Here is a 21991-nt window from a genome sequence, read left to right as displayed (position 1 = left end):
TAACAAAAAACACACAAAATTTAAACGCTCACAAGTTGAAAAGTATAGAAGATACGAGGACGCTGATTGACACTGATAAAGTTGAAAGATGATAGACGCTTTTGAAATTGAAATGACGTTTCTACGCCAAAGTATGAAGATGATAGACGCTGATGAAAAGAGGGAAGTTGACAAAAAGTTGAACAATGATTCCCATAGATGACCATTATAAAAAAAAAACGACGGAAAAAGTTGAAAAGCTGAAAACGTGAAAAGTAATAGCCCCCATCTCCTAAAGACGAAACACGTTTAGAAAGTTGAACGGCGATTCTACGATGAAGCGTTGAGACAATGAAAGCGACCGAAAAACAGGTGAAATAAGAATAATAAAGACCGAAGATATCAATAGTGTGAGAGCTGTTCAGCTCTCCCACTAAATATGTAGTTAATATTCACTTCCAGGAGACAGATTTGAGTTTTTATTGTGTTTCCTAGGTAAGGATGATGACGGTGAAACCCTGTGGGTCAGCAAAATCATATAACTTGGTAAGATCTGTACCGGTTATTTTTGCTTCAGAGAGAAATCGGACTCAGAAAAATGTACTACCAAAAATGCCAGTGCCTCCCCTGAAGCAGACATTTGAATCCTACCTCAGTATGTTGGAGTCCATTGTGACAGCCGATGAGCTTAAGCACACAACAAAATTAGTTGAAGAGTTTCTGAAACCAGAGGGCATTGGAGAAAAACTTCAAAGAGGCCTGGAGAAGAAGGCATGCACAACTGAGAACTGGGTAAGTCCAGGATTTTCTCCATTTGCTAACCTTTATTGACTTTGCTTTTGCTTAAACCACAGTTTGTGATCTTACACTTTGATAATTTCTAAGTTCAAATTCAAAATTGATGAAAACAATTTATTTTTAACATAATTGTATGAAATTAATAAATGTTTTCAATGTTCTATACAAATCTAACTATGCCTGCCTTGTTTGTAATCTTTTGTAGTCAACAAATGATTATCTGAAGAATTTCCGTCTTTGCAACCGGAATCCTGTAGTAATTCATTCGAATTATGGGATTCTTTTTAACAAAAAGGACATCAAGGATAAACAGGGCCAAATAAGGTAAAAGCCAAACATACACTGTTAAAGGTTCTGTACTGGCAAATACTAATAATCTGTTGTTTTTACAGTTCTTTTGTATTTTAAAGTTAAATTGACAGACTACGAAGACATTTTTGCTTGCTAATTGTTAACGCTGGTTTCTTCACTGCTGTTGAAATTGCGAATCCCCTTTGTAAATTTTAATTAAAAGAGACACAATCAGTTGAGACCTTCTTCAGGACTTTACTTGCAAGGAGTGAGCAGTAAGCATTTAGGCAACTTCTTCTCATTGAAGAAAATAAAAGAATACAGCTCATAAAATAGTTGGTTTCCACCCGGGGAGGTGCAAAGTCACACAATACATGAGAAAATATTTCTTGCACCAAGCACATCAGATAAAGATGGTACAGTGCTGTAAACACAGGTACTCCCTTTCCTTACAGAGCAGAAGGGAGTAAACTCTGAGCACACAAAGGTCACAGCTAACGAGGTTACAGCAAATCAGCAAAATAAATCCCAACAATGTTTCAGTGATTAAAATGCAGTATTTTTCCAAAAATGACCAGTGCTCTAAATGCACTTTGTATGCAGACTTCCCCTACCTCAGTTGGGTTTTTTCTTATGGACAATACTACTCGGTTGCCTGTACGTGTTGTCTTTTGCAGTGTGTGTTGTGTATCTACCTAGAGATGCTTTCAACTTTGCAGGCTGTAGGCGTTGTCAGGGTCCCTCTGTGTGGGCCTTCCCACTGAGGTTAGGTCCAGTTATTGCGTTTTATGACTCTGATGAACTCCCAGTCACCAACCTGCTGTGGTCCCTCCTGTGGGCAAGGCACATCTTGAGAAGCGTTTTCAGAAGAGCATTTCTGTGATGTTTTAACACCTTTTACATTTAATCAACTATGCCCCCTTTTACTTGCTGTCTGTTGGTATATTAGGGAACTGAGGTGTTTTATACTTTGAGAGAAACTTCTACAACTTCTAGCCTGGTGTATGTATATCTCAGACCTTTATGGGTAAATGCAAACCAAAATTGTGAATCTGGGTGTATTGGAATGCTTGAAATGGCATTACTAATATCAATAACTGAAAATATCTCCTTATCTAAATTATTCAGCAGAGTGTAGGGAGCAGGTACCACAACTGTGCTTGGTTGTACAGCCTTACAGTGGTAATAAGGAAAAGTGTCAGTATCTGTGGTTGGCATCCACCTTTTATTGCCGTGTTTGCACCGTGTGTGTGCCACACTGTTTTGGCTTGTAGATGGCGATTGGCTACCACCATTAGTCCGCTGTTGTTCATTGTGTTATATCCTGGGTAGTTTAGTGGTTAAAGGAAAGGTATTGGAAATGTCTGTTCTAAGTTCAAATCCCCTTGCGACCAATGCTTTAATTTAATTTACCAGAAAAACACAGTTTGTATTTCAATTTTATCATTTTTCCCACGAGACAATTTAAGAAAATACTGCGTTTTTTCATAGTTTTACTCATGTTACGCATGCATAGTAATCCTATGTAGAATAAACAAGTTGCTGCATTAATGAGTCGTTTATGTCCTGAGTTCTGGCATTCTGACGTGCCATTCTTCTTCTACTTCCGCCTCTCGAGGAGTGCAGACGTGTTTTCTCTCTGCTCCCACTCTGCTTTTGCTTGCAGTGTCCTTGTCCTGTCTTTTCTGAGCACACTGATCTGCTATTTTGGAATAACATTTTTGAACATGGAGCTAATCAACTGGTCACTCAGCGCATTGGACAAAATATTTTCACAAAGAAAAGAATCTCCGGGAGAACCACTATGCCCCTTGGGGACTTTTGCCTCCGGCTACGTGCGGGACGCATGGGATTCCTGGTGCCCCGTGTGTCTGGATCCTCTGTCCATCGAGGATGCAGAGGATCTATTCATATTTTGGACTTTGATAACAGGGCTACTCATGATTGGCTTTGGCGGTGCCCCGTGGCGCTACAAACACCAGGTGGGGGCCATGGTTACTCGGCTGACGGAATTACACAAGAGTATGGCCTGGATTGAAGGACTGACAAGTAATATCTCAGCTCATTCAGATGATTTGCATCAGAGGATGACCCGGATGGAGGGACTGATTAGTAACGTCTCAGCCCGTTCGGATGCCCGGATTGCAGGACTGACTAATAAGATCTGTGGTGGAAATTTTCCATGAAGAAGCAGATGAGAGAGTTGTCCTTTTGTGTGATTTATTGAAATAATAAAGAAAATAAAAATAATGAGGAAAGCAAATAAAAAGCATGGATGTTGATCATGCACATCAACAAACCAAAAACCAGCTGGGGAGATCAGTGCACACACCACGAAGGTGTGATGCAAAGAGCCCACGATCTTCAAGTTGCTTCTGCCTTTTAGCTTCTCTGTCCGACTAGGGTGAAATGTCTTTCTAACCCAATCAAATTACATGCACCATCTCCTCCCTGTCGCAGTGTGTGTGAAGATATTTACATTCTCACACCTGCATCGCTGACGTCCAACTATCTGTGAGAAAGGAGCACCAAGTCTCAAAAGACAGAGACACAACTCCCCGACCTTGGGTTTGGGAGCTAGAGTTGAGAGTCTATCAGGCAGAGACAACCACTGAACAATCTAGGTGAAATGTCAAATGCATACAGTAAGACAAAACATATGATATTTATTGCAGAACATAAGTCATGAATCGTATAATAACTGCATGGAAGTAAGGAAGACACAATTTTTCCCATAACAGATCTCAGCTGGTTCGGAGGAAGACAAGAGACAGACGGGTAACATCTGCAGACAGACTGAACACTTCGTTACTATGGAGACAGCCTTGTCTGACAGGCTTGAGGAGATGTCACGGGTGACCCATGGTCCCACAAGAGGCGATGAAGCCCTGAGTTCTGACTGATTGGAGTATTGATCTAGACAAATTAGTCATGTATTGTTAAAATTTATTAGAATTCGGTGTGTATTATTCTGTCCCTTCTCCCTCACCCCTCCCATTCCCAGGTCCAATCTAGCTCACCAGCTGTGCCTCTATCTATCCTCTTCCCCTTATTGTGACTCCCTTCAAGGACAACTGTTGGACTGACCTGTAAACATCTTGGTCGGCCTCGGTCATACTTCTATAAACAACACTTCACTACACCCCCCCCTCCCCCTCCCCACCTACAGTCCGACTGTCTGCTCTCCGACCTTATCTATCTGTCCTGATGAACCCAAGAAAAAATTCCAGCAAGGTTTCCACTTGTACTGTGTGCCACTGTATGTGCGTGTGTTTTATTGTTTGTACTGCAATTGCTTCCACTGTCGGACTAGCACAGGTCAAGCTGGCTGCTGATGGGAATTTCCCCACTGTGGGACTAATAAAGGCATTCTATTCTATTCTATTTTATTCTATTGTCAGAACCACGGAGATGTCGGGCCCACATGCACAGCTTCAGACAAGGTTGTAGGTTGAATGGAGGCAGGCTTTATTGATACAATCACGGTCAAGTCAGGCAGAGTCATACACGAGAAGGCTCGGCGACAGTACAAAAGGGAGCAGGCAGATTCAGGTCCAAAGCAAAGATTAACAAAGAAAACAAAGAAGTCCAAAGATTTTACCCAGGTAAGCACGGCAGAGGTACAGACAAGGGTCAGGCCGGTCTCAGGTCAAAAACAATCAGGAAGGTTACCAGGTAATCTCACAGAGGTACAGACAAGGATCAGGCAGGTATCAGGAACAACGAGGATCAGGAACAGGATCAATATCAGAGGTAAGCAGCCAAGGTAACGCTGGAAAGTGGTGATTACACGCAAGAATCTGGCGACTGGCTAGTGTGAGAACTGGAGCTTATATGCTTGGTGAGTGATTACTGATTACGGTCCGGTGTGCGTGATGAGCACTGGTAATGACGTGAAACAGCTGTGGTGTGAGTGGAGCAGGAAGTAAAGCAGGAACTTGGCAAACTGTGACAGCCACAAAGAGATTTTATACCATTTATTTATATTAGTATCCTCTACCAGTTAGCAGTGGTAGTCTGTGAGACTCTATGTATAACGACCATAATAACAATATAAATAATTTTGTTATTATTATAATAAATAGTTCCAAGTCCACTGTGTTGCCTGTGTAATCGTGTGTGTTTTTGTGCAGATATTGTGATTAATTTGGTATTGGTAAAGTATGATGCTGTTCACGTCCAGATTAAAAGGCAGATAATGCGATGTCTGTATCTGTTTAGTTACAATCACATTTTGGAGAACAGTAGAATGATAAAATATTTATTAAATCAGAGACTTTTTGAGCATAAACACTGGTTTATATTTGTGTTAAACTGTGAAGACACGGCTGGGTGTGTCATTACAAACAACTCTGCTGCATTGAGGGCCTAAATTATGCCTGTGGTAGAATTAGATGTTGCAAATAATTCTGAGCCATTTTCCTACCAAACGCTATTTTGCAGTCGGACTTTTATTTACATTGTGCTGAGTTCAGCCCAGCTGTGAGTTCATCATGTCCCTTCCCCCACGAACGGGCGCATTCGTATGATTACGTATTCTCACCTTGGCTGAGTTTTAAATCTCAACTTTACCATCAACTGAACTGCTAGACATTCAGTGCAATAATTATCTAATTGATTTAACCAAAAAACATGTTAATTGTTAGCTGGACTGTATGAGCTAATTATCGCTGGAACATCCCATCCCATCAAAAACAGCAGTACTAGCTCAGCTGAGCTAACTACTAGCTAACATGCGGAACTCAACCAATTACATATGTGTACATATAAACCATTGCGGTAAATGTACACAAACCAATCCGCATGGAAATCGAAATAACTGTCGACTATCAACGGATTGTCCACCCACCATCGTCATGAACGCAGACTTGAAAGTTAACGGTCAGTCAGAACCATTTTTAGGAACACTTAGCTGTCCTGTGAAATGCCTGACTTAAATACGTAAGACGGCAGGATATAACAATAATAATAATAAAAACAATAAAAATGGGAATTTACAACAAAACATTTATATTAATTTAGTGGCTTCACAAATTATCTTAAGCTAGGTCAAAGCAACATTTTTTTAATTAAATTTAAAAAGCCTGACCACTGAAATTATAGAGAAACTCAAAACAAATGTATTCTTGTTCTACTTTACTTAAAAATTCAAAATCATTATTTACCAGTCTGTTTTAATAGCAGGAAGAGACCCTGCCTTTAATCTTACCTAACCAAGAGTAAAAAAGGTTGTAAAAGACATGATTTCCCATGCATCGGCCATTTGAATATAATAAACAGAAGTCCCCAATGTAATGCAACTCCCAACCAGACATACTGTAACTATGCCATACAATATACTATGTAAATAGTACCAAACAGCGTAACATAACAAACTAAGCAATGAAATATTAGAACTAGCCATGGGTTGATTTTTCCGTGTTTGATTTTTAGGAGAACGCTCAATTCTACCCAGCTTGAGCATTACAGCGGTAACAAAAGGTGTTTTTCATGTATTTAGGGTAGTCCAGGTGGAGCGCGTTGACCAGTCCAAAGATAGAAAATCTTGGATCAATCTTGGCAGATTGGCCAGTTTATCCATCAACACACTCCCCTCCAAGATGATTCCTAGTCTGGATGGGTTGATCTGAGGATTTTCTGGATTCTGGTGTTTCACTGTACAAGTCCTTGTCAGTTACATCCTAAAATAGAAAACAGTTAGTATAGCAGTATACATTTTATTCAACTACTATAATTACACATGTAGACTACTGGATGTAAACCCAAGCAAAAAAAACTTATTTCATAAAGCAATAAAACAAAATAAGACATAAGACAAAACTGCAAATCCATATATATCCCTCATGCTAAGTTGATGGTTACTCGGCTGACGGAATTACACCAGAGGATGGCCCGGATTGAGGGACTGATCAATAAGATCTCAGCCCGTTCGGAGGAAGACAAGGGACGGAGGGATAACATCTGCAGATAGACTAAACACTTGGTGAATATGGTGACAGCCTTGTCTGACAGGCTTGAGGAGATGTCAGGGGTAACCCATGGTCCCACAGGAGGCGATGAAGCCTCCTGTGGGTTCCGACCGATTGAAGTATTGATGTAGACAAATTAGTCGTGGATTGTCAAAATGCACTAGAATTGGCTATGTATTATTCTGTCCCTTCTCCCTTACCCTTCCCTTCCTGGGTCCAATCTAGCTCACCAGCTGTGCTTCTATCTACTCTCTTTACCTTGTTGTGGCTTCCTTCAAGGACAACTGTTGGACTGGCATGTACAGTCGTAGCACTTCAATGTGTCAGCCTTTACGGCAATCTGTTTGCATTTTCAGCGCGATATCACCGGGTTTTTAGCGCGTTGGAGCTGTGTTGCGTCTATTTGGCCTATAGGTGGCGATCAGCCCCCACACTGGCCTTTATGAGGCTGTCTTATACTTATGTTATATAGGCCCATGTAGAGCTACGTCACAACGCCTCCGTGGTGTAATGGTTTGTTTATTGTTAACAGCCTTGACGTGTCAATTTTTTACCCCGGGTTCGAATCCCGGTGGAAGCAGGAGTTGTAATTACTGTACATTTTTATATTTTCGCATACATGATAGGCTGCCTGTATTATTTAGCAGAGCTACAGCCATGTTCACAAGAGGTTCACCAGCCGCTTTCGGCAGTGAGTCATAAATGGACGTTGTTCTGCCCGCTTTCATGTAGACACAGAACTCTTCACAGTTTTTTTAAACGTAGATTTTGTTAATTTCGTTATTCATTCACAACAACATGCAAATGCTAAAAATATTCTGAAAAGATGTACACCCATCAAAAAACCCATCACCAAAAATTACGAAAAAACGACAGTACAGTTTTAATAAATGTGCATTAAAAATATGAACAGAAAACGCAAATAATGTTTGCCCTGTTCAAACCTGGGGAATAAAAATGATTCTGAAAGCGGCTGATCAACTTCGTAGGAACACATTTTATATGGTACAGGTGAAAGGGACACTAACAACCCAACGCAGCCGAGGCTGTAGCAGGCAGAGAAACAATTTATTTATTTTTATTATATGATATTCTCTACAAGTTAGCAGTGGTAGTCTGCCAGACTTGTGTGAAATACCATAAGAAGAGCATTTAAAAAAAGTCAAGTGAAAGGTTTTGGCGTCTCACAGCTACGTAGGTGCAGCTGATCACACGGTCGATCTCCCATGGAGTTTTTCTTTGTCTCGGAGCTAAAGTATTTTACACTTATTGACCGAGTGGAGACAATATGTTAATGTCCCTGTGCAAATACGTAGTAGGGGATGGGGTTTGAAGTTTGCTTTGCAACTGAATGAACATCAGACGCCGTTTCTTTTTAATCGAGAAACGGAAAACGGTCCGTGTATGTTCCAACTGTTTGATTTGTCCCCCAGAATAAAATCTTTTTTTCCACAAAACGAGAAGACGAGAAACGGCTTTAAATCTAATTCCAGGTCTAGTTTTGAAAACACTGTTTTCAGCTCGTTTATTTGGTTTTAACACGGTGCTGTGATTAAATTCCGTTTTTCGCTTATATCAAGAGAAATAAGGAAGCGAATGTTCTTTGTATTTTATTTTTTGGACAATTTACCTAGAAAACGGCTTGATTTATTCTAGAGGGGGAAATCAAACGTAGAACGTACACAGACCCGACACAGTACTTACACACGAGGACATACTGTATAAAGGCAGCAGTGAGATCAGCATTTGACAACAAACACTAGCGCGCATTGACAACTTGATCCAAGTCATCTGCCTATGAATAAGTGGCTCCTCAGCACCATCGTTGGAACGTCACATCACTGTCTGCTTCAGACGGTGACGCCACTTCCCCGATTCTCTCGTTGCCTGCATTATCACAAGCATACATTTCTGGTTAAGCTCTACCTGGACACATCATCTGTCATTCGGGCTCTTACGTTTCATTCAGAGTCAGAGCAAACTATAGGTCATCGCGGTCGGAGTAAATTTTAAGAGTTTGGTTAAACTTAAATGCTGCTACAATGAGAGAACGACTTAGTTTTTCGTTCTCTGCTTTTTTCTCAAAACGAAAAATCAGCTTTAAATCCAACTCCGTGCCTTGTGTCGAAAAAACAACAACACTTGAATTCCGTTTGTCGCTCATATAAAGAGAGGACGAAATGAAACAAATCCAGTTTGTTTTCCTCATGATCAACAAACCAGAAGACGAGTACAAATATGCATATAAAATACATTTAAAACACAGATTGATGAATAAATCCTATTTTATGTTATTATACTTATCTTATTCTATTGGATTGGCTGGAGGAAGGACTGTGTCTCTCGGCTGGCCTGAAAACTGTGTAAAAACATCAGCAGCTTCGGCAATTGACAACAAACACTAGCCCACACTAGCGAGCAAAGACGCATAATAATCTATACTATTTATAATATTAAATTTATAAAAAAATGTAAATATATTATAAAATGACACGCACGTTTAATGATACAATTACCATGACATCGTTTTTTGTGCTTAATGTGCAGACACAGATAGAAATGAACAGTCGGACCTCACATCTTTGCGCCACCTGGTGGTTAAAACGAGACTAGCACCTTGATTTTTTTCAGCTTGCTGCAGGATTAGAAATCCTTAGTCGGGGACGCACCCGTGGCGCGCTGGCGACGCGCACGTACTGCGGTAAAAAAGGTGGTCAAGTGCTATGACTGTATACATCTTGGTCATACTTCTATAAACAACACTTCACTACACTGATGCAGATACACCCCCCCACCTTACAGTCTTACTGTCTGCTCTCCGACCTTATCTATCTATCCTGATGAACCCAAGAAAAAATTCCAGCAAGGTTTCCACTTGTACTGTGTGCCACTGTATGTGCGTGTGTTTTTTATTGTTTCTACTGCAATTGCTTCCACTGTCGGACTAGCGCCGGGTAACCTGGCTGCTGATGGGAATTTCCCCGCTGTGGGACTAATAAAGGCATTCTATTCTATTCTAAATAACCTAAGCTGTGACAGGACCCCCCCCCCCCCCCCCGTCTTGGGGCGGATTCCTATGCGGCCAAAAAAACAAGAAAAAACAAAAAACACAACCGAGCAAGATAGGTGACGGGCTAAAACAAAACACACAAGAATCAAAACGCAAGAAATGAGTGGCAGGGAACAGAACCAAGTCCATGAGGTGAGTCCATAACAGGAAGATACTCCCTCAAGGAGGGTGGTAGCGCAGAGAGACCCGACTGTGCAGCCGCCAGGCTGAGACGGCACATTCCGTGCCCGAAGACAAGGCTGGAGTCCTAGGAGGCCGGCGTCTGAACAGGGCGCCTCCAGTGGCCCAACGCACGCGCTGGTGCTTTCCAGACAGGTGACGCTCCCGGATACTGAGGAGGCGCGGCGGTCGGCAACGGCCACTGGATGTGCCAAGGACCAGACCATCCATCAGACAGATGAGGCGAGAGCTGGCGGGGACAGACGTGGGACCCAAACCATAGACGAGCAGGAACAGGAACTAGAACGGCGTCCTCGATGGAGCCGACAGGAACTGGAACGGCGTCCTCGGTGGGGCCGACAGGAACTAGAACGGCGCCCTCGGTGGGGCCGACAGGAACTAGAACAGCGCCCTCGGTGGGGCCGACAGGAACTAGAACGGCGCCCTTGGTGGGGTCGACAGGAACTGTAGCTGGAATGACTGAGTCGGGCCCGACAAGGACCAGACTGGTCTCTCCTGGACCAGCGGTAACACGACCGCCTCCCTAGGACCGACAGGGACAGGGGTGGTCACTGCTACCAGGTCAGCAGGGCTGCTTACGACCTTCCAGCTTGACGGGACGGGCGCTGAACCCGACTGGGCTAGAGCCGGACTCAACTGGCGTGTTGTGCCATCTGGCTGGGGCAAGACTGGAGCGTGAGCGTAAGGGAGCCTGAACGGAGCACGACTGAACTGGGGCTGGAGCCTGAACGGAGCACGACGGAACTGGGGCTGGAGCCTGAACGGAGCACGGCTGAACTGGGGCTGGAGCCTGAACGGGGAACGGCTGAACTGGAGCCTGAGCGGGGCACGGCTGGGCTGGAAACTGAGCGGGGCACGACTGGGCTGGAACCTGAGCGGGGCACGACTGGGCTGGAACCTGAGCGGGACACGACTGGGCTGGAACCTGAGCGGGACACGACTGGGCTGGAACCTGAGCGGGACATGACTGGACTGGTACTGTGATTCTGTGGCGAGAACGGGGGCATGAGACGGCACACCGCACGAGTGCAGGAAGTCCTCCCAGCGGAGTAAACATGGAGCTGGGCAGGCTGGTGCAGCAGCGACGGTCAGACGGGACCGGGAAAAAGAAACTGAAACCGGGACCGCAGGCTGATCTGGAGTGGACAGAGGGACAGATGCACCCGGGACCATCGGTGGTGCGACCGAGACTGGCGTAATCCGAGCGAACGGCGTGGGTGCGGAGCGCGCTGTCTAACTCACCGAGTCGCGCACACATCCGCTCGTAGAGGCGACGGACACTGGGGCGTTCTAGCACGCTGTCCTCGTCCTCCGAGGTACACACCGCCACCTCCACGGCGCTCCGCTGGGCCGCCGGGTCGGGCGCCCCCAATAATCCTCCGCAAGAATCTTAAAATAATTGCGGAGGTCGCTGGGTAAGTCGATGCACGAAAAATCCATGGCTTACGGCTGAAATCCTCCTCCAAACGCAAAAAGCAAAAAGGGGGGAAAAAACGAACTGCGAAACTAACTTGAAGCCGGCTGGGTCCTATTCTGGCCAGATTGTTCTGTCAGAACGTCAAAGGCAGCGGACCCACATGCACGGCACGGACAAGCTGGGATATAAAAAAAGGGATTTATTCCAACTCAAAGTCAGGATCAGGCAGGGTCATACACGGACAGTTCATACGGCACAATGTCGAGAATCAGGCAGACTCAGTGTCGGGGACAGGCAAGGTTCGTATACAAGAGACTGGATTACAGTACTGTTCCGTCAGGCGTGAGATCGTGGTCAGGCAAGCAGGCAAGGTCGGCATCAGGCAGGATCAGAAAACCAAGGCATACAAGACAGGCAGGGACTAGACAGAGTCGCAGTCTTACACGCCTCTCTGCATGTTCTCTACAGCCGCGACCCACTCTTAGTCTTAGTTATCGCATAGAGACTGTGTCTGCTTCTCGACCACCTAAACTATACAAGTCACAAACAAATCAAAGAGGAGTGACTTACCAGAATTTAATAAACATCAAAACAGTTCCTCTTACAGAACAAAGTAACGGTAAGCTAATGAAGTGTGGTTTATTAAATATCAGATCTCTCTCATCTAAATCCTTTTTAATAAATGACTTGATAAGTGACCATCACATAGATCTGTTCTGTCTCACTGAAACCTGGCTGCAGCAGGATGAATATGTTACTTTAAATGAGTCGACTCCAATGAGTCACATCAACTATCATGTTCCAAGATGTACAGGTAGAGGTGGAGGAGTAGCAGCCATTTATAAATCAGATTTATTAATTACTCCTAAACCTAAACATAGTTATAACTCATTTGAGAGCCTCACTCTGAGCCTTTCTCACCCAGACTCTAAAACTCAGAAGCCAGTTGTATTTTGTATTGTTTACCGTCCTCCTGCTCCATATTTAGAGTTCTTAACTGAATTCTCTGAATTCTTATCTGACTTAGTTCTTAGCACAGATAAAGTCATTGTAGTGGGAGACTTTAACATTCATGTAGATGTTGACAGCAACTGTCTCAGCACTGCTTTTAACTCCTTAATAGACACTATTGGTTTTACACAGCAGGTAAATGAACCCACTCATCGTTTTAACCACACCCTAGATCTTGTCCTGACATATGTGGTTGAAATTGATAATTTAATAGTTCTTCCCCAAAACCCTCTGTTATCTGACCATTTCTTATTAACTTTTGAATTTAGCACAACTGACCCTATAACAGCTGGAAAGAAATGTTACTATAGCAGATGTTTATCTGACAATGCTGTTGCCAGATTCAAGCAGATGATTCCATCATCTTTTGCCTCAATGTCTTGTAGATACACAGAGAACAGTCACCTTAATCCTTATGAACAGGTTGACTGTCTTGTAGATGATGCTGCAGCTTCTCTACGTACAATGTTAGACACAGTGGCTCCTCTGAAGAAGAAGACAGTAAATCAGAGGAGGTTAGCTCCGTGGTATAACTCAGACATCCGCAGCCTAAAGCAAAGGACTAGACAACTAGAAAGACAGTGGCGTTCCAACAAAATAAATGTAAACTGCATTGCATGGAAGGACAGTCTAATGAAATATAAAAAAGCACTTTGTGCTGCTAGAAAAACATATTATTCCTCCCTAATTGAGGAAAACAAAAACAACCCCAGGTTTCTTTTCAGCACTGTAGCCAGGCTGACAAAGAGTCATAGCTGTATTGAGTCTACTATCCCCTTAAATCTCAGCAGCAATGACTTTATGAACTACTTTACTAATAAAATTATCATCATTAGAAAAAACATTCAGCAGCGACTTCTTCCAAATGACAGAAAGCACTGTCTAGATCCATCAACTTTAAATTTATTAAATCCTCTGTCTTACCTAGACAGCTTCTCCCCCATAACTCATATGGAGTTAACCTCAATAATTAACTCTTCCAAGTCGTCCACTTGTCTTTTAGATCCAATCCCAACCAGATTACTCAAAGAAGTTCTACCTTTAATCAGCTCATCCATATTAAATCAAATCAACCAATCTTTACAACTAGGCTATGTACCACAGGCTTTTAAGGTGGCTGTGGTCAAACCTCTATGGAAAAAACCAACCCTTGACCCTGGACAACTAGCCAACTATAGGCCCATTTCAAATTTACCCTTTATTTCCAAGATTCTGGAAAAAATCGTGGCTAAACAATTATCTGACCACCTTAGTGGGAATAACCTGTACGAAGTTTTTCAGTCAGGATTTAGAAAACATCATAGCACAGAAACAGCTCTGGTTAGAGTCACTAATGATCTTCTATTAGCTTCGGACAATGGTCTAGTTTCTGTCCTTGTCCTGTTAGATCTTAGTGCTGCATTTGATACAATTGATCATAACATTCTATTACAGACACTAGAACATAGAATCGGGATTAATGGAACAGCATTGGGATGGTTTAAATCCTATTTGTTGAACAGATTCCAGTTTGTTCATGTTAATGATAAATTCTCCACACGCACAAGGATTAGCTATGGAGTTCCACAGGGTTCTGTGCTGGGTCCAATTATGTTTAGCCTATACATGTCTCCTCTAGGTGAGATTATTAGAAAGCATTCTATTAATTTTCATTTTTACGCAGATGATACTCAGCTATACATGTCCTTGGAACCAAATGAAACAGATCAACTAGTCAAAATTCAGGGTTGTTTAAAAGACATCAAATCCTGGATGTCCCAAAACTTCCTTCAACTAAACTCAGATAAAACCGAGATTCTTATTGTTGGGCCTAAAAATCTGAGAGAGACACTATTGAGTCAGATAGCCACCCTGGATGGCATAACATTAGCTTCAGATTCTACTGTGAGGAACCTTGGTGTCATGTTTGACCAGGATCTCTCTTTTACATCATACATTAAACAAATCTCCAGAACCGCCTACTTCCACCTTAGAAATATAGTTAAAATCAGAAGCATCCTCTCTCAGAGCAATGCAGAGAAACTGATCCATGCATTTGTTACCTCTAGGCTGGACTACTGTAACTCCTTACTCATAGGATGTCCTAACAGCTCCTTAAAAAGCCTACAGCTCATTCAAAATGCTGCAGCCAGAGTTCTGACAGGACTTAGAAAGAGAGATCACATTTCTCCTACATTGGCTTCTCTGCACTGGCTGCCTGTAAAATGTAGGATAGAATTTAAAATTCTCCTACTCACATACAAAGTACTCAATGATAAAGCTCCTTCTTATCTTAAAGACCTTATAGTTCCTTATGCTCCCAGCAGAACACTTCGTTCTCAGAGCGCTGGGCTACTTGTGGTTCCTAGAGTGTTTAAATGTAGAACAGGGGGCAGAGCTTTTAGCTACCAAGCTCCTCTCCTCTGGAACCAGCTCCCTCTTCAGGTTCGAGAAGCTGACACACTCTCCACCTTTAAGATTAGGCTTAAAACCTTCCTCTTTGATAAAGCTTATAGTTAGAGATGGTTCAGGTCACTGGCAATGATTGTTAGTCACAGGAACCATCTCTTAGTTAAGCTGCAATAGACACAGACTGTTGGGGGACTTAATTTATACACTGAGCTCCTCTGTTTCCTTCTACCTCCTCTGTCCCATAACCTCCCATCATTGTCCCATGTTTAACTAACCTTGTCTTTTTCTGTCCAGTAGTTGTGCTTCTCTCCTCTCCCCCCCCCCCCCCCCCACCCCCACTCTTTCTCCCTCTCTGTCCTCACCTACAGGTATCATTGGACTCAAAGTTTGGTGTCTGTGATGGGCAGCTGCGGATCCAACCATTCTGCCTGCGTCCAGTCCCTGGTCCTACCATCCTGCCTGTGCTCTGTTGTTGCTTGTTGTTGCTTGTTGCTGTGCTTTTCTATCTCTCTATCCTCTCACCCCAACCGGTCGAGGCAGATGGCCGCCCACATCCAGTCTGGTTCTGCTGGAGGTTTCTTCCTCGTTAGAGAGGGAGTTTTTCCTCTCCACTGTTGCTGTCAAATTAAATGCTTGCTGTATGTGGGATTTGTTGGGTTTAGTTGTGTGAGGTTTTAAACCTTACTTTGTAAAGTGCCTTGAAATAACTTTGTTGTGATTTGGCGCTATATAAATAAAATTGAATTGAATTGAATTGAATAGACAGGCTCGGCGTCGGTGGTCAAAACAAGGTACACGATACACGAATGACCTAGGTTACTGAACGCTGGAATGTGGTGAATAACATGCAAACACGATCTAACAATCTGGCAAGGTACTGGGGTGAGAGGTGGCGCTTAAGTACAAGGTGAACTGATTACTGATGACGTGCAGGAGTGGATAATGACCGGTAATGGCAGGGAACAGCTGTGGAGTGATTATGGCAGGAAGTCCTTCAAAATAAAACCAGAGTTCAGAACCAAAGCATGACAGACAGGAAGGACTTCAAAATAAAACTAGGGAACGGAACCAGACACAAAAGTAAGAAACTCAAAATAAAACAAGGAACAGGACCAGAGACTGTGACATTTACAGACGATAAAACATTGTCAAAGCATCGACAAGGACAGCTAACTCGCTTTTCCCTGCTTCAAACAGCTGCTTTAACTGAGAGCAACCCGTGCGGAATCGCCAGTCAATCTGGAAATGCATTCATTGGTTCGGACACTTTAGGTGTGTGAACTGCGGAGGAGACGGCAGCAGCGACTGAATAGAGTTGATGTCTTCCCCGCTGACAGGCGCATTCATTTGATAATGCACTTGCCCTGGCTGACAGTTCAGTTGAAAAACACACTGAATCTTTATCAAACCATCCCTGAATAACATCTATGAACTGCAGTTTCTTCCTTGATTATGTCACAACCTCAGTCAATTACTCCACTATCTAGCCAGTTCCGGTTTTATTTTGTAACCATTTCCTGTTTAGCTCCCATATTCAGTCAGTCTAGTTTTACTTCCGGTCCTTGTGAACCCCACCTGCACGTAATTCAGTAATCAGTAGTTCAGTACTTAAGCACCACCTCTCACCCCAGCACCTTGCCAGATTGTCTGAGTTCATTCCACAACCAGCTGTCCAGTGTTGTCGAGTTTCCAGTTTCCGTGCATGACCTTGTTTGGTAATACCTTTTTGATTCTTGCCCAGCCTATGATAACCCTGCCTAGCGTGTATAACCTCTGCCTGTTTTTGACCACGTCTTTTGCCCAAGCCCTGTCGGATATCGTTTTTGCCAATCTGTGCATGACCATTGCCTGCCTGACTACGTTTTTATTAAAGCAATTTTATCTTTAAGTATCGCTGTGCATTTGGGTCATTCGACCATTGTGCCATTGTGACAGATTATCCATGATTATTATGGAAGAAGCGCAAATCATCGCCAGTCCAAATTGTGCAATTAATACTGTGTTTACAATAAAGGTAATAAATAATAATAGTATTTTCAATTTAAAATGCACTGCATATTTTAAACGAATGTTGAAGTGCTACAAATAGATTAGACCAGAAAGCTACGATAAATACATACCTTTACTTTTGCAGAGTAAACATGTAGAACAAACTACTTGCTGCATTAATGAGTCTCAGACCTGCAGCTGATCACGCCGCCCGATGCTGCCCAGTCTCCCACGGAGCTTTGTCCCGGAGCTGAAGTATTCCTCACCTGCTGATCAAGTAGTAGCAACCCATTAGCATGTCTAGGTGCCTCTATGAAGGAGAGGGAAGGGCTGTGAAGTTTGCCGTTGCAACTGTGAGCAAACATGAGACAAACAAAAGCTTGGTCGAGCTCAGCTCCAAGTCATCTGAGTACGAAACACACCACATATTATTCGATCTCGGTTTCATTCGAGCAGCACTCTGTTAAGACTGCTGCCCCATCCACGGATAAACTTCAATTAAAAATTAGAAGCAGAGTTTTTTTGTTTTTCATTTTTCTCTAAACGAAAAAACAGTTCTAAATTTAATTCTGTGTTTTTGTTAAAAAATATTTTAGCTCAGTTTATTGGTTTGTAAGGCAGTGGTTTTATTCAAATACGTTTGCCGCCCATAGCAAGAGAAACGAGAAAGTCAAAACAAGTCAAACTGCAGTTCTGCAAACACAGAGTAAATGCGAACGAACAAACATGTTGCTGTAATTAATCGCTGTACAGAGGCAGTCGGTAAAAGTGTCTACCCCCACCGTGTTTGGGTTTCAAATTTGCCGCGTCAGTGCCCGGGTTGCACTGCGGGAAGAGTGTGTTACGTCCTTTTGGCCTGTAGGTGGCGATTGACTCCCACTTTCTGTCCTAAAACATCGTAGTTGCTTACGTCATATAACCTCTTGTAGAACAACCAATGAGCAGGTCTTGGATGGCCTAGTGGTTAACATGCATGGCAAAAGACTTTTTGTCCGGGGTTCGAGTCTGAGTGGAAGCAGTTTTTTAATTTTAGTTATTGGAAAAACAGCGTCTCATCATCATCATGTGATCACGAGATGACAACGTTGTATTACTTAGTGCATGGATCACCAAGACCATGAACCGCTGGTCGCGTTATAGTATTTAGTATAGTGATGAACGTAGGTAAGTTATGGCAAATTATGGCAGTTCAAAACCGAAAATAAGAAGCTGAACGGTGCGCCCTCCCGCGTGCAGCGTTCGATTTGTGACAGACAAGCTACTGTAACCCTGATTTCTTGCTGTTGGTACAGGCAATTTTCTTTACGTGGTATTCTTCTTTAATGCACCACAAGACAGTACGGCACATGTACACTTTTTTCTTTACGCCGCTCTCACCCAATGCGCGTCACCTTTTTCCTGTCTCCCGTCAACTAGGACAAGTAGGAACTAATGTTGATGACAAATAAAATCACAGTAGCTGAAATGCCACATTTCCCAAACATAAAATAAAAAAATAAAAAGGAATACTAACTAAGGTTACACTAATACAATTTAAAAAAGTGAATAAGGATGATCTAGACCAGAGGTTGGCCACCCGGTAACACCCATGTTTTCAATGAAAAAAACACTGGCACGGCAATATTATATTATTTGAGAACATTCAACATTTGTTTTTTAATCCAAGGAAGACATAAAAGTCGGGGCTCAGGTGTTTAACATTTTATATTTTATTGACAGAAGATCGTAGCAATTAACGGCATACCTATTCAGTCCTCGTCCCCTTTATATGGAATACGAGCAACGATCAAACATAAGCATCATATTACGCCTTGTAAAACCATAAACAGATGATAAAACACTGTCAAGGCATCGACAAGGACAGCTAACTCGCTTTTCCCTGCTTCAAACAGCTGCTGTAACTGATAGCAACCCGTGCGGCATCACCGGTCAATCTGGAAACGTATTCATTGGTTCGGACGTTGTTCTGCCCGCTTTAATGTAGACACAAAACTCGTCAAAGCAAAAGAGCTCAGTGCAGCATTTGCAAATCACATGTGAATGTTTTAATTTTTTTTGTAAATAAAAATAATGTTTGCACTGTTCAAACCTGGGGAATAAAAACGATTCTGATTCTGAAAGCGGCTGATTAACTTTGTAGGAACACATTTCATATGATACAGGTGAAAGGGACACTAACAACCCAACGCAGCCGAGGCTGTAGCAGCAGAGAAACGCAGATCTTTGTCCTGCATGTTGATGCGTGTTTCCCCTCCCCCCAGTGTCCCCGCTCTGGGACGTGGATGGCCACGCCCACTTTCATTCACCAGACGGACATGAAAGAGGGAATAACGAAATAAACAGCTGGTTAACTTCGTAGGAACACCTTGTAGTAGGAACTGGTATATTTAGAAAACCCAGTAGTCCTAGTGTTAAGGTGTGTGAACTGGGGAGGAGACGGCAGCAGCGACTGAAGAGCGACTGAATAGAGTTGATGTCTTCCCCGCTGACAGGCGCATTCATTTGATAATGCACGTACCTTGGCTGACAGTTCAGTTGAAAAACACACTGAATCTTTATCAAGCCATCCCTGAATAACATCTATGAACTGCAGTTTCTTCCTTGATTATCCATGATTATTATGGAAGAAGAGCAAATCTTCGCCAGTCCAAATTGTCCTAATTAACACTTTGTTTACAATAAAGGTAATAAATAAAAATAATAGTATTTTCATTTTAAAATGCACTCCATATTGTAAACGAAGGTCGAAGTGCTACAAATAAATTAGACCAGAAGGCTACTATAAATACATACGTTTACCCTTGCAGAGTAAACATGTAGAACAAACTACTTGCTGCATTAATGAGTCTTAGACCTGCAGCTGATCACACCGCCTGATGCTGCCCAGTCTCCCACGGAGCTTTGTCCCAGAGCTGAAGTATTTCTCACCTGCTGATCGAGTAGTAGCAACACATTAGCATGTCTATGCGCCTCTACGAAGGAGGGGGGAGGGGTGTGTATTTTTCCTTTGCAACTGTGAGCAAACATGAGACAAACAAAAGTTTGGTCGAACTCAGATCCAAGTCATCTGAGTATGAAACACATCACATATTATTCGATCTCGTGTTTCATTCGAGCGGCAGTCTGGAGCTCTCTGCTAAGACTGCTTCCCCGTGACCTGAGCTTCGATTAAAAATTAAAAGCAGAGGTTTTTAGTTTTTCATTTTTCTTTCTTCTAAACGAGAAAACAGTTTTAAATCCAATCCCGTGTGTTTTTGTTAAAAATATTTTTGCTCGGTTTTTTGGTTTGTAAGGCGGTGCTTTTATTCAAATCTGTTTGTTGCCCATAGCAAGAGAAAGGAGAAGCCGGTGAAGGTGGATGGATGGACGAATGGGAAATCAAAGTTTTGAAACATACACGGGCCGAATAAGTCACATCAGTCATTCAGTTACAATGACACGCACAGTCAAAACAAATTCTCGCTACATCTAGTGCGCCACTCCTCTCGTAGCCTGCATTTGCGCATCCATACATTTGTGTATTGGTCACTCTCTGTCTGGACACATGACTCCGAAACACGTCACGTGTTTGTGTAAGAGTTTGACGTCCCTGCCAAATTATAAGCAGAGGTAACGAGAGAACAACTTTTTGTGTTTTCCATTTGTCTCTAAACAATAAAAACATATTACCTCCAATTCCGTGTCTTTTTGTAAAAAACTAATAATTTTGCCTGATTTATTGGTTTGTAAGGCGGTGCTTTGATTAAAATCCGTTTGCCGCTCATCGAAAGAAACGAAAACGCCGGTGAAAGTGGTTGGATGGATGGATGGGAAATGAAAATGTTGAAACGTACATGGGCAGAATAAGTGAACTCAGCCACTTAGTTACAATGACACGCACAGTCAAAACAATTCAAACTGCAGTTCTGCAGACACAGAGTAAACGCATAGGCACAAACATGTTGCTGTAATGCGTCGCTGTAGATCTGCTGATTTCTGGCGTCCTGTCAAAATTACGATCGACAACTGCTGTAAAACAAATTCCTGTGTTTATTACGGTTATTTACGTAAAATCTACGACTATTGGAAAACATTTATTAACAAGTCGTGGAAGTTTAAAACCTAAATATGCGGCTGTAGTCGCAGATGGACTGCGCTCTACGTCTTTACTTGCGGATTCAAATTATATTAATTAAACCGCGACGCATAACCACGGAGACGCCTGCTATTTAAAGACACGAAAAAGCTGAGGAGAATGAAAACAAGAATGTGTTGCTGCTGTGGCGCTGCCTGTTTTAAACCACATAGAACAATTATAACTTTGCAGTGAACAGAAAATAACTAAGCCATCAACAAGTTGTTGCCCTTCATACTTCCCACGTCTGAGCACACAACAGATGCTTAATAGTAAAAACTAAAAAGTAAAATAGGTCTGGTGTAATATATGTGTGTTACAGGTAGAAATGAACAGTCGGACTTCAGTTACGCTGTAGTGCTTTGGAGGCTTCTAATCAACGCTGCGCCACCTGGTGGTTAAAACGAGACTAGCGTCCTGATTTTTTTCAGCCGGCTGCAGGATTAAAAATCTTTAGTCAGCGACGCACTCGCTGCACCGTGGCGACGCGTCGATACTGCAGTAAAAACCCTAGTCACTTTGAACCGCTGCCACTGTAGATCTGCTGATTTCTGGCGTCCTGTCAAAGTTACGATCGACAACTGCTGTAAAACAAATTCCTATGATTATAACGGTTATTGACGTAAAAGAGAGTATTTAAAGTTAAGTTGTGGAAGTTTAAAACCTAAATAAGTGACTGTAGATGGACTGTGCTCTACGTCTTTACTTGGATTCAAATTATATTAATTAAACCGCGACCCATAATCATGGAAGTATGTGAAGCCAATATGTTGTATCAGATG

The sequence above is a fragment of the Betta splendens genome, chromosome 4, assembly GCF_900634795.4.
Source record: "Betta splendens chromosome 4, fBetSpl5.4, whole genome shotgun sequence".
Classification (NCBI taxonomy): domain Eukaryota; kingdom Metazoa; phylum Chordata; class Actinopteri; order Anabantiformes; family Osphronemidae; genus Betta; species Betta splendens.
The sequence above is the reverse complement of the archived record's forward strand: the minus strand, read 5'-3'. Positions refer to the sequence as shown.